The 13,567-nt window shown below is 38.3% G+C and overlaps 1 long non-coding RNA gene and 2 pseudogenes across 2 annotated transcripts; 2 read left to right on the plus strand and 1 right to left on the minus strand.

Moving 5' to 3' along the window:
* The first annotated feature begins 1,511 nt into the window (after nucleotides 1-1,511).
* On the plus strand, nucleotides 1,512-2,457 carry LOC149112659 (uncharacterized). Its single transcript, XR_016207082.1, has 2 exons — nucleotides 1,512-1,848; nucleotides 2,051-2,457. It is a non-coding gene; the product is annotated as an uncharacterized LOC149112659 (long non-coding RNA).
* Nucleotides 2,458-3,891: 1,434 nt separating this feature from the next.
* LOC149112660 (small cysteine-rich protein 8-like) lies at nucleotides 3,892-6,970 on the plus strand (annotated as a pseudogene). Its single transcript, XR_016207075.1, has 4 exons — nucleotides 3,892-3,988; nucleotides 4,634-4,770; nucleotides 5,211-5,316; nucleotides 6,777-6,970. The product of XR_016207075.1 is annotated as a small cysteine-rich protein 8-like (transcript).
* A 5,390-nt stretch (nucleotides 6,971-12,360) lies between these two features.
* LOC149112661 (adenosine receptor A3-like) overlaps nucleotides 12,361-13,567 on the minus strand; it is a 1,632-nt pseudogene continuing 425 nt past the window's right edge.

Genomic DNA, 13,567 nt, shown 5'->3' on the forward strand with positions numbered 1-13,567 from the left:
ACAAACTTTGGTTCTTTGATGGTTAAGCTGACGAATGTGCCGTTGCCATGGCAACATGAATAAATATAAACAGGCCTTTAAAATCGGTTTTGTTTATTTGTAGAAAATAAAGTCATTAGATTTTCTTTATAATTTGCATGCAATAAGCTTGTAACGATTCTCACAAGTTAACACCACTTACGTCCTCTTATTACCATCCCTGATCAGAGTCAAATTTCACATCAAACATGTGTCTTTCTAAGTTTGAGTCTATTAGTAAAGCCACCATATAGCATGTTAACAAACATTCAATGATTGAAGCACTGGCCTGGGTAGTTATATCTCTTTAGCTTGTGTAAGTCATGTTTGAGGTATTAATAAAAACTTGTACTTAAGAGCAGCTTCGCCTAAATATCAACTAGACTTGGAAATAGCGAAAAAATCGAATTTCTTCAAACTCGCCCAGAATGAAGCCCTACGGGCACTAGTTATAAAAATATCGTTTTAAGTTCGATAAATCAAAAATTGTTTTTTTCCGCAATTTTTTCGTTTCGATGCCCCAAATCGGCCAAAATCCATCGAAAATGAGCGGCATATTCAGAGGCTCCTAAACTCAAAAGCAAAAATCTTCATTACAAACTGATTGCACGTCGTATTTGTACTTCCTTTCTTGTCTATTTAGAGCTAAATAGATCGTGATTTGATTAGAACTTAAATATTTGACGAATTTTTTAAGTTAACGACCCAAGACAGCTTTACAAGAGGTCTACATGTAGCCTATTTTCAAATGCTAAAAAGGCGTTCTGGTACACGGCTTTTCCCGAAATGACTAGTTTGGTCTGAAAGAGCATTGTTTCTTCTTCAAATTACTGAAATAAAATTTTTGGGTAAATAAAATCGTGAGCGCTGAGATAGCGAACCAAATGCAGCACTTCGTCCTGAAAACGTGACCTTTGACCCAAGCGTAACGAAACCAATTACTGCAAGAAAACCCGAAAGAAAAGCAAACGTTCCGTTATTTTGAAACAATTTCTAGTGATATCTCTCCGAAACCATGATTGCAAGAAACTATTTCCAGATATGAAATCTTGCAGGGTCAAAGACGGAGCTAAAGGGCGCATTTTGACACAATAACTTTGTTTGTCGAGAATTGAATTGCAGTCAATTCCAGTGAAATTTGCAAACTTGACGTATGTTAGCCGATACTTACCTGAATATTTATATTAATAGAAGAGTCGTCTTCTTGGATTAACCTTCAAAAGAGGCTGGACCCAGATTTGGAAACCTCTAAAAGAAGAAATGTTTAATATTCCGTGACCTACCCGATGCTATAGATTCCATGCACATGCCAACCGCATGTTTGTCGTAAAACCAACTGAACTCCACTGACAGTTTCCATGGGCAACCCCAAAATAAACAATCCCCAAAAATGTAAAGTGAAATTGGCTGTCTTCATGAACAGTTAGAAGCTAGAGTCAAGTTCTAATGCCTTTAAAAAGTGCTTGATTTTATTTGTTTGCGTCGATTTTGTTCACTACTCTCACGTTCGAAAGCCGCGAATCGGTCACGCCAAAACAGTGGAGACCGTGCAGACTGCAGACACTTGTTTGGGCTTTTCATTGTGACTCCTTCTTTTGGGTCTAGTTACAAAATAGTGTTAAATATATCTGAAAGTTTGTCATTTATCCACAGGCTGCACAAGCGCAGTATTTGACTTTTGATTCAATAGACAAACGCGTACAAGACTTTGTATGGGAAACTTACTCAGTCTGCACGGTCTGCAGTGTTTTGGCGTGACCGATACTACGCAGTATTCGAACGTGACAGTAACGACTGAGTGAACAAAGTAGAATCAAGCTTTTTTAAAAGGTAATGGAACTTGACTCTAGCTTCTAACTGTTCATGAAGACAGCCAATTTCACTTTACATTTTTGGGGATTGTTTATTTTGGGGTTGCCCATGGAAACTGTCAGTGGAGTTCAGTTGGTTTTACGACAAACATGCGGTTGGCATGTGCATGGAATCTATAGCATCGGGTAGGTCACGGAATATTAAACATTTCTTCTTTTAGAGGTTTCCAAATCTGGGTCCAGCCTCTTTTGAAGGTTAATCCAAGAAGACGACTCTTCTATTAATATAAATATTCAGGTAAGTATCGGCTAACATACGTCAAGTTTGCAAATTTCACTGGAATTGACTGCAATTCAATTCTCGGCAAACAAAGTTATTGTGTCAAAATGCGCCCTTTAGCTCCGTCTTTGACCCTGCAAGATTTCATATCTGGAAATAGTTTCTTGCAATCATGGTTTCGGAGAGATATCACTAGAAATTGTTTCAAAATAACGGAACGTTTGCTTTTCTTTCGGGTTTTCTTGCAGTAACTGGTTTCGTTACGCTTGGGTCAAAGGTCACGTTTTCAGGACGAAGTGCTGCATTTGGTTCGCTATCTCAGCGCTCACGATTTTATTTACCCAAAAATTTTATTTCAGTAATTTGAAGAAGAAACAATGCTCTTTCAGACCAAACTAGTCATTTCGGGAAAAGCCGTGTACCAGAACGCCTTTTTAGCATTTGAAAATAGGCTACATGTAGACCTCTTGTAAAGCTGTCTTGGGTCGTTAACTTAAAAAATTCGTCAAATATTTAAGTTCTAATCAAATCACGATCTATTTAGCTCTAAATAGACAAGAAAGGAAGTACAAATACGACGTGCAATCAGTTTGTAATGAAGATTTTTGCTTTTGAGTTTAGGAGCCTCTGAATATGCCGCTCATTTTCGATGGATTTTGGCCGATTTGGGGCATCGAAACGAAAAAATTGCGGAAAAAAACAATTTTTGATTTATCGAACTTAAAACGATATTTTTGTAACTAGTGCCCGTAGGGCTTCATTCTGGGCGAGTTTGAAGAAATTCGATTTTTTCGCTATTTCCAAGTCTAGTTGATATTTAGGCGAAGCTGCTCTTAAATACCTTGGTGCATGATACGTTGTTATTCTGTGGTGAAACAGAACTTACTGTCACAGGGGCGGATCCGGGATTTTTCATAGGAGAGGTGCACCACTAAGAAATGGCGTAACTGACTGGTGAGGTAAACAAATTTTAAAAGCGAACACGAAGAAGAAGGCTTCATCTCCGGGAGCGGGGGGGTGTGCACCCCCTGCAACCTCCCCCTAGCTCCGCCAGTATCGAGTGATGCTGTTTTCCAAAGGCCAATCAGATCATGCCAGTTTTCAATTTCAATCAATCAGTCAATCAATCAATCAATCAATCAATCAATCAATCAATCAATCGAGCAAGCAAGCAAGCAAGCAATCAATCAATCAATCATTCGATCGATCCTTTGGTCTCTCGATCCATCAATCACCTTTTGTACGTTTGAAACTGGTTATTATCACTAAACAATGACGACAGTTAAGCGCAATTTCGATACCATTTTAAGTCTCATGTTTAATCAATAGAATTTCAGCACTGAAAAGTTGATACCCTTAGTAACGCATCACAAACTTGCCAAGCCAACCTTACAAAGTAGCCTTTTGTCTTCTTTTGCTTAAAATCTGGGTCTTTGTCCGTAATTTTTTCGCTCAACATTAGCCTTGAACTTGACTTTGGGAACGCAAAAACGTTTGATAGTCGGGGCACTCTTCCTGGTTGGTCTTACGTTTCTCAAAACTCCTCTTATCATGATATTTCCAGTTTTTCTCGTTCGGCAAAAATGTTTCATTAAGTAAATGTTTGAAGCCTACCCTAGGCGAATGCAGTTGGGCATGCGCTCTTTGCAAGCTTAACAGGTGCACGCAAGTCCCAGCAGTTGTGACATGAGCTTCAATAAAACTGTTTTTCCAATTGATAGCTGTCCAGCTCAAACTAATTTGTTTCATGTTTAGGACTTCTCGAAAGGAGACAAAGTCGCAGATAACGATCAGTTGTACGCAGAGAGCTAACCTGAAAGTTTCGCGGAAGGCTGACTTCAAAGGAGGATATCTAAAGAGAAGATTCTAACGCAATAAGGTTTGGTGTTTGTAGATTTAACATTGTTAGCAGCTGGGTGTTATGATGATATTTGCCTGTGATTCCATGAACCTAGCCCAGGGAACTGGAAGAAATAGTTTCCTGTTGAAAGTCCTTCCTTCTTTCGTTTCATGGAACAATTAGGTCGTTAGGCTTAGAATATTTTAGATAGCTGGATGGGAATCAAACCATTTACTGGTAAACTCAATATTTAAAACCTCCGTAGAAAATGTTTTAGTGTTAAAGCTTTTTCACCCTTGTTGGTTGGTGATAAAAACTCTAGAGCAATGCAGGGCGACGGTGTACGAACTTATTTTATGAGGCGAGTCTGTATAACCGAAAGAAAGACAGAAAACATAGGCAAACAAATATAAAACGCTATGGCAGATTAGAAGAAAATTCCCGTCGCCTTTCTACGTAGTTGTAAAAACTTGTAACCGTAGTTTAATTTAAGCAATTTGTTGTAGCAGTTCGCATTTAGTTGCTTCATTTCATATTAAATAAAGCCTTTGAACGACAGAAATGAGCTTTCAAAAATATACTCCTGTCCTAGTATATTTCTTTCTTCTTTCTCAGTGCTACTTCGAGGACTTCGAGCGAGTAGCAACTCTTTTTACAAAGAATACGGCTGTTTGTTTGTTGCAGGAAGATTATGGCTGCCAAGTTTCATTTGTGTCTGTTGTTGATTATTTTGGGGACCGTTGCCGTGCAGGGTGGACGCCACCCAGGGAACCGACACAGGAACGCCATGCCTGCTCCATTCTTACGACAAATGGTCGGAAGTAAGTCACTGTAGTTGTTCCTCGGATAATATATTTCTGAGTATTTTATGGACCCAAAAATTAAAAATGATAAGTTTTTTCTCTTTCTCCTGATTCTTTCGAAATAGTTTAACTGGCCTTCCTGAGGAAATTAAAAAATTTAAAGTCAACTTTGCGGACAGATATTTTTGCTTCGCAACTGCAACTTGAGAAATGGAAGTTATGTGGAATGTCAAAAGATATGGGAAAAATGCGCGGGAAAATACACCTAAAAGACACACCAGGAACATTACATGAACACGATATCTCACCGTCAATGTATGGAAAACACGACCCTTATCACGATCAAAAAAGCTACTTAGGTTATCTGAGCTGAAATCAATTTGTTTTTTCAGGTTTTGTTTGTGTTATGGCTCTTTTCTTTCATGACTCATACGAGAGCAATGTTTTCTTGTTCACAGCGGATTGTGCTTCGATCAATGGCAATAAATGAATATTGCCCGAACGGAGAATGCCATTTGCAGTCGTGTCCGGGTTACCAGGAAAAATGCTGCTGTCCGGTATAAGGTATGGATTTGACCCATGAACTGATATATCGTATTTTACTAACTTGAAATAAACAAAAAAAATTCAAAAGTGCTAGTGAAAGCAAAGAAATATCAACTGGCAATTTTGATGTCTTGACATGAAATTCAGCATCTATCATCAGGGGCACCCAACGGATCGTTTCGGTAAATTATCTGTTTGGAAGGCCTTTAATCCCCTCTGATTTTCTTAAGAGGATTGTCACCTCGAACTTTCGTGATATGAGAAATTTGATGTCTGTTGTTTTCGGATTGTTAAAAATGTCGTTTTCGGTACCGAAAATAGGTCAGCTATCATTTCCGGAAGGCGATAAGACCTAAGGTTTTCGGGAAATGGACAAAAAAGCCCTAATAAATTCGAGAATACTCAGGTTTCCCTAGAATAACCGAACAGATAAAATTTTTTTAGCGCAACCTAAAATTAACCTACAGAGCTTTAAAAGTGCTCCAGATAGCCTAAAACAGCGTTTAAAAGCGTTTGAGAGAAAACGGTCGTTGGATGCCCCTGTATTATTATAATCCTGTATTTTCTTCCCAAATTACTAGCGTGTTGTGTTATGCTTTGTAGAATCTTTTTATCCTTTTCACTTGTGTATTTGATGGCATAAGTTTGGACCCAAGAAGACGTTAACATTACATTCAATCCACAGGAGCTGTTGGTAATGAGTTGTCATGTCATGATTTAAAATGACTGCGGCGGTAATATTGTAATAATAGTTTTGAATAGTTTTAATCAGTATTTAATTTGTGATTTTACCTGATGAATTGTGATATTAGCGTTGTTTAGTTGTTAGGTTTTCATTAGTTATTAGGTGGAATACCTGTAAACTAGCTCTCAAGCTAAGCGTATATCCACGTTAAATAAAGCATTCATTCATTCATTCATTCATTCATTCATTATTTACGCCATTTATGCCCGTACAGGGGTAAATACAGTGGTTTCCCAAGGGAAACAAAAATTGGTTCGAAAAATCGGATAGTTCGAGAAATCGGAGGTAAAGTTACAGTGTTTGACTGAGTAGAGGGAAATGACTTTTGTTTCGAGTTATCGGGAGGTTCGGAAAAATGAGGGTTTGAGAAATCGGGATTCCAGTGTATATATAATCCATCAAATACTTTCGCTCGCACGCGATTGATCTAAGCGCCTCACGTGAGTGAATATGCCCCAGCTAAAACTGGGGAATATCCGAGTGATATTTCCCCATTTTAAAACTGCGCGTATTGCGATACTAGCCTGATAATAATAGAACAGCCTCCATTTATCGCGAAAATATGCTCGGATATTTTACCATATCTATTCCTCAAAGCTCACAGTTTTCCTCGAGCGACGCTCTCGGGAAGCTGTCCGCTTCTCGGACAATGCGAGCATATTTTCCCGCCAAATGGAAACTATGAGTTGTTTATATACCCTGTTAAAATTAAGTCAATTTTTTCCTTTTTCAGACAACTGAAATGACGTCTGTCTCCATGATTGAAATGATGGTCTTAACTCAGTTACAATGAAATGATTAGCTGACAACATAAATGCGGAAGTAATTGGTTAAATGTGGGAATTCTTAAGCCAGGACTTGCTTGTAAGCACATGATTAAAAATAATTTTAGACGGGGATAAATAAAGGCTGATCATTCAAAAGGTTTGTTCTGTCTCCACCCTTTTATCGTTTTTCTGTCTCGATAAAGAATAACACAACCTCAAAATTATACTTATTTCCACGTGGCTCGATGCCCTTTGAGGGAAGAATAGAGAAAATCAAATAAAAGGAAAATAGCCCATGCCCACAAATGATGAAAGCTTCTACACTATGATGACAAATGGAATTACAAACTTGCAAGAACTGAGATAAATGTACATACCATTGTCTCTACAAAATACTTCAAGTCAGCATGGCGCCTTTTTACATTTGTGAAGCTCCACAAGGCCAGCTCCATAAAATGTTTCGCCTCCCATCGCCCTCTGCCTTGTAATACCTCCTGATATCAGTAACAAAGATGAATAGCCAAGAATCTACAGGTCACACATTGTGCGAAATTTTAAGGTGGCTCTGAATTCCCTGGCACAATGTTTTAAAACTTTGCTAAACGTTGCATCTTATCATGTAAATGAAAATTAGATGATAAATAATGGGGCTCACTGAGCTCGTTTTTGATTTATTAGCAGCTACAGCTAAAGTAAAAGTTTTTTTAAGCTGGTCATACTGTTTCTACGGTAACTTATTGTAACTGTTACAATGAGGTTAACTAATATTCCAGGAATAGTTTCGGTTTTTGCCAGAATGTACATTCAATGCAGAGCAATGCAATTTAATACATTGTTCATTATTTTTACTCTTGACACCAAACAATGCCCGATAAATGTCTCTTAAAAATTCACTTGCAGAAGCATTTTCAAATAATTTTCTCAAACTCATCAATAACTCATCAGGTTTAAACAATGTAAATCATAAATGTAATGGTGTTTGGATATCTGATCTTATTTGGCATAGATATTGTAATTTTAAGCCGTATTTTTATCCTTAGTTTTAGTTTCAATTGAGAAGATAGGTGTTCTTGTGTATATAGTGTGTCAAACACTGAAGACCACATTCCATCACATTTTCAACACATCAAATTTTGTCAAAAATTCTCAGCTGTGTGTTATATTTTAAACATCCTTCTCCATATTTGGAAATGTGGTTAAACACGGTCTTTCATGCTTGATGTATTACATCATTGTAACTACAATTGTTGTTTGTTACAGTTTTAAAGAAGTCAGAGCAGAGGTTTGACATTTTTTATAATTTAACTTCGAGGATTTGCATGGGATACCCCTTTCATTTGGGAGATACACTTTGGTCCGCATTGAAAAGCTTAAAAACCTATTATATTTGCAATCGTCTTGCTCACAAACATGAACTGGTGTGACCCATTTTTACAAGTGTGACCTATTTTTCCAAATATCATTCTTTTTTTTCTTTTTTGCAATTTTGCTCAAGCACGTCTCACAAAAAGCCGTGTATCACTTAGCCTGCTAACCCAGTCGTATTTTCGCCGAAAAACATCTCTAGCTTCGATCGCTTGAAATTCTGCATTTCATTGTCATCCAGGATCTTTCTTTGTACCACTCTTGAAACCATTCCGAACAGAGTAGAAACAACAACTGTGCCTTTCTTTCTGGAATATTAAAACCACGATGACCATGATGGATACACGAACCCGCCATTTGTATCAGACAGTTAAAAAAAATTAACTTCTGCAATGTCAGCTTTGAAAAATGGAAAGGAATCACTTTCGATGAACTCTCGTGGTTTATGACACCATTCGCTCGACACGGCGAATCAAATTTGGCTCGAATCTAGCGACGGTCCGCGAATTTGATCGATAGAGGCGAACAGAATGTGGATTTTCCGCCCTGCTCTAGTTCGCGCCACCGGTTCTTTGATCGAATTTCGTGCGATGCATATACAGCGAAGCCTCTGGTTGTAATATTAACTATTTTAACGTTTTTTAACCAGGCTATATATGGTTAGTGATCTGGTTTACCGTATTAAATTATCCTGTCAAATGCTAAACGGGTCATACACCACAAACACCCACAAATTGTGCGGTAATGACAGATATGTAATCTGATTAGCACAAGCACCATGACGTCACCGGAAATTAGAACCCACGTCCTGTTGGGTATTTCATAGTCTCCTCCGCAGCCGTTTTTTGGGATGTCACGCAACAGAAGCGTTGCGTGACATCCAAAAAAGCGGCTGCGGAGGAGACTAGGTATTTCAAAATCTCATGAATCTCGTCATGTTACCTTCACAGTTTGCATTTCATTAAATCGTTTCTAGAGTCGTTACTTATTATATTCAGTGGTTATCAACTCATGTAGAGCCAAGTAGTCTTAAGATGTCTTGGAATAAGTAAATTGAATATCGTTATTTAAATTATCCGTTCACTTGCCGTGCGTTCAGCCGTTAGAACGGATACCTTAAGGAACGTTTTCGCGTGAGAGGTCACATATTTGTCGATACATTTTTGCGGTTGAATCGGCGGAGTTCCTCTTTTAATGACGCTTTTAGGGTCGAGAAAGTGAAATTGGCGATGTACTTACTTCTTTTTACGTGACGCGTGATGCGTGATTGGTATCCCACCTTTGACACCCTCTTACAAGAGAAAATGCAGATGGTTTTTCTGAGCAAGCATTTTAATGACGCTCAGATGGTGAAATGTTTCGTAAATAGCGCTAACAAATAACAAATAAACTTCGCCACCGTAATTTCAATTAAGCATGCACAAAATTAGCTTGCTGATACGTTTGATTCTTTTAATCTACTGCTTAACTACTAATCTGTATCGTAACCAAAGTAACGTTTTCTACAAGACAAAGTATATGTTTCGAGAACAGCACGTAACGAGTGAAGTTCCTTGTTAGTTAAATTAAGTATTTCCGTGTCAGGTTTCTTTTACAGCCTCATGATCAGCCTGGCCATGCATTTGAATATTAGCTGCTTTAATAATACACATGAAAAAATTACTCGATTCTGATTGGCTAAGAGCAATGCAGTTCAAGTGTAACACCAGTGCAAAAAGTGTAACATCAGTGCAACAAGTGTAACACCAGTGCAAATTACACATCGAAATTCTGGATTATGATTGACTGAAAGAAAATAGGAACTTTTCCAAGAAAATGATATGACTTAAAATGATGACGAAAATTTTGTGCTGAAACTTTGAAAAAAGTTTTCTCAAATGAGAAAAAATGGCTTTAAGAAAGATCTTCCGGAACTTCCTTCGCGCGAATTTTTTCATGTTTATATTATTAATAAGTAATCATACGGTTTTTCTCGTTCAATTTGGAGTTAATTTGCACTTGTGAGTTTTTCAAAAAGCTGAAATTACACTCGCCGAAGCGGTTCGTGCAATTTCAGCTTTTTGAAAAACTCACTCGTGCAAATTAATTCCAAATTGAACTCGAAACCGTATGATTACCTATACTAATAGAGTTTTACGGATGACGACAGAAGGTTGGACTAAGAAATGGTCGATTAGTTCATTCCAGTAAGTTTGAGTTCGTATGCGTTCTTCATTAGTACGAGTGCACATATGAAGTAATAACTAACTAAATAAAAGAATGAATGAGGAACAAATAAATAAATAAATATACAAATAAATAAATAAATGAATAAATAAATAAATAAATAAATAAATAAATAAATTCCCTGTAGCAATTGGAGCGTTACACATTAGAATTAACTTCGGACGTTCTTTTTCGTATTTTCCATGCCTGCATATTTGTAAGAGGTGCAACTGCAATAAAAACGTTTGATTGACCTATTAACAAAAAGAAAAAATAGCTTTGAACTGTTTTACTGGAAGATCGCCGGTTTAGTTGCTCGTCTATGCGTCGATCAATTCAACCCTTCAACATCCTCCCGGGCAAGGCCCCGGGCAACCCCGGGGCATTTGAACTTTTGAAGATTGGCTCGTTCAAATTCCCGCCCCCCTGGGCCAACTTGCGCTCAAATGCCCTTCCCAAGTGCAGGCGTGGAAGCTACTTAGCGAGGATATTTCAGGCACTCCTGTTGACCCCACGGGAAATTAAATCGCAATTTTGATTGTAGATTTACTTTTGAACAATTTTCAATTGAAGGATTTCTTGTGTGATCAACTAACGTGGTAAAATTTAGCCAAGTCGCCTATTTACAGTTTTTGGCGCCGCTGTTGCGTTTTTCACTTGCAAGCGTCATTCCACGGCGTGAAAGGTTATGATACTAGACCAGTAGACGCGTTTAACAACTGAATGCAATACCTTGGAATGTATTGTGAGAGGTGGTTGTACATTTTACAGCGTTTGTTCAGTCACTCTTCAATAGCAGTTCATACTCTACCTGCTCTGCGGACAACAACTATTTTATGAAAAAGGCAAGATCAGCGAACGTGATTTTCTACCCATTGACCAGCAATTGATTTGACTATTCAGGCTTTAAAACCTGAAAATCACACAGCTTTCGGTTTCTCAGCCATTCGCTAACGAAACCGAACTTTTAACGAGAAGGTCACTCCAAAGAGCTTACTTTTTTGTCTCCACCCATAGCAAGTAAGCATTGGCTTTTTCCACTTACCGAAGTTTCAGCCTGTAAAGTGCCTGCCATCCTGAATTTGATCCTTGCCTGGCTGGGTTGGGGAATTTGAAACTTGCCTTGGTGGGGTTGGGTGGGATGGGTGCGGTCCTATGTGTCACATGACACGAAGGGGACAGTTAATTGGTGGGGTGAGGAATACGCGTGGTTGTTCCAGGTTGTTCCAGGTTATTCCAGGAAAACAGTGTATACTTGTCACTTCTGGTTCAAACTCCACATCCCCCCAGGCAAGTTTCAAAATCCCCATCCCACTCAGGCAAGGTCCAAATTCTCCACCCCAAGGCAGGCCTTTTGTGTCAAATTCCCTGCTCCCCAGGCACAGACAAAAGTCAAATACCCGTGGATTGCCCAGGGGCGGTAGGTGGGGGGTGGGATGGGTGTTGAACTACGCGCATTCTAAATGAGCTGAAACGGTCAAATGTTCGGCAATTATTTCAGCCTTTGCAGCAGGCTATAGTTATTTCAATTTATGCGAAAAAATACTTGATGAATTGAATTATTTATAAATAATAAAACAATTTATTTTTGTGACAGCAGTACATGCGTCATTAAACTGAAGGATATTTTGTGCTTGTTTGCTTCTACGCGTCATGTCAATTAGTCACGGAACAGTGCATCTGAAAATAAACTGCTTTGCGTAAAGCTGCTTGGAGGAAACCAAAGTTTTGACTAAAATATGCGTAGTAATGGCGTTATTGCCGTGTTCTTTTATAATCTACAAGAGAACTGGGATTTTAATAAACGCAATGTGATTTTGAAAGGTCTCCCAGTGCTGTCTGTTTCTGTGCACGAAAATTTCTCCGAATATGTCGGAGATGCCTGCCCCTCTGCCCTAAACATCGAACCACAATATTTCTAAAACACGTTTTCGTTTTACAAATAGAAGAAACGAAGTAAAATAACGGATGAGCCAGTAGTTATTCTGACATAAAAACATTGATATTCTATATTTTCACATCATTTATATTAACAGACTTAAGTCTACCGGATGTACACGGATTATGCTAAAATAATTACTAAAAATTAGTTTCTTGGTCGAGATAAACTGTTAGTTATAACAACGTTTCTAGAGTTTTTTTTTTACAACAAAACTGTCAAGTAACTACAAGTTTGCTTGGGTTTGTCTTGGAAATATATTTCGCAGTACGTCTATCATAGCGTGTCGAATGTGTCTCATCTTCCAGCAGTAAATAACAGGATTCAGAGAGGAATTAAGGAACAACAGGGTCAGTGTGCAAAGCGACAGACCATATAAAGCGGTACTTGGCGTACATATCACCAGGGCAACTGCAACGCAATACTGTGGTAAACAACAAACCAAAAACACAAGATAAACGTATAACGTATTGATAGAAGAGTTTCTTTGCCTCGCAGCACTTTCTATTTGGCTATTCTGTGTCAATTGTATTTGAAGGACTTGAATTTGGTTTGAGTGATGGCGCACAGTGAAATAAATTCTGCAATTAGCAAATGCAGTAATAATGAAACAAAACCCCAAAATAACCAACATAATCACGTAAAAAAGTTGTTTTGATCTCAAAAAAGGAACAAATGAATAAAGAACACCCAATACCCAAATTGAGATCACCACAGCAACACGCTTGTGAGTCACAAGTCCCTGATATCTGAGATGAAGATGAACGGCCAAGAATCTGTCTACACTTATGGCCACAACACTTAAGAACGAGGCTACAGTAAATATCAATGGGATAACTTCAAACGTGATCGCGATGGAATCAGTTACGATCCATCATCTTTGCAATGTACAAAGGTTGAGCCAGTAAACCAACACCAAGATCAGAAACAGCAAGACTCAGGAGCAATGTTTTTAAAGGCTTTGGTAACGACGAAGCTTTTCTTATCGCGTGGATTGTTAAAGTGTTCAACATGATGGCGGTGTAGGCTGAGAAAGCATTGAACACACAGTTAACGATGTACGATGAGTAGAGTGGGTCGGTTTCATTCATTATACAGCTTGAACTTTGAAAAAAAATTCCCTGAGTGATGGTACAGTGAAGTTGTACCGTGGGCTGAGCGATCTTATGATTAAAAGATATAGACGGCCGGCTGGTTTAAGTGGTTTATTACTTATTCCCATCTAGGACAGATGAACACGTATACCAG

The sequence above is a fragment of the Orbicella faveolata genome, unplaced genomic scaffold, assembly GCF_042242905.1.
Source record: "Orbicella faveolata isolate gen_17 unplaced genomic scaffold, um_ofav_v1 contig_2, whole genome shotgun sequence".
NCBI classification, from domain to species: domain Eukaryota; kingdom Metazoa; phylum Cnidaria; class Anthozoa; order Scleractinia; family Merulinidae; genus Orbicella; species Orbicella faveolata.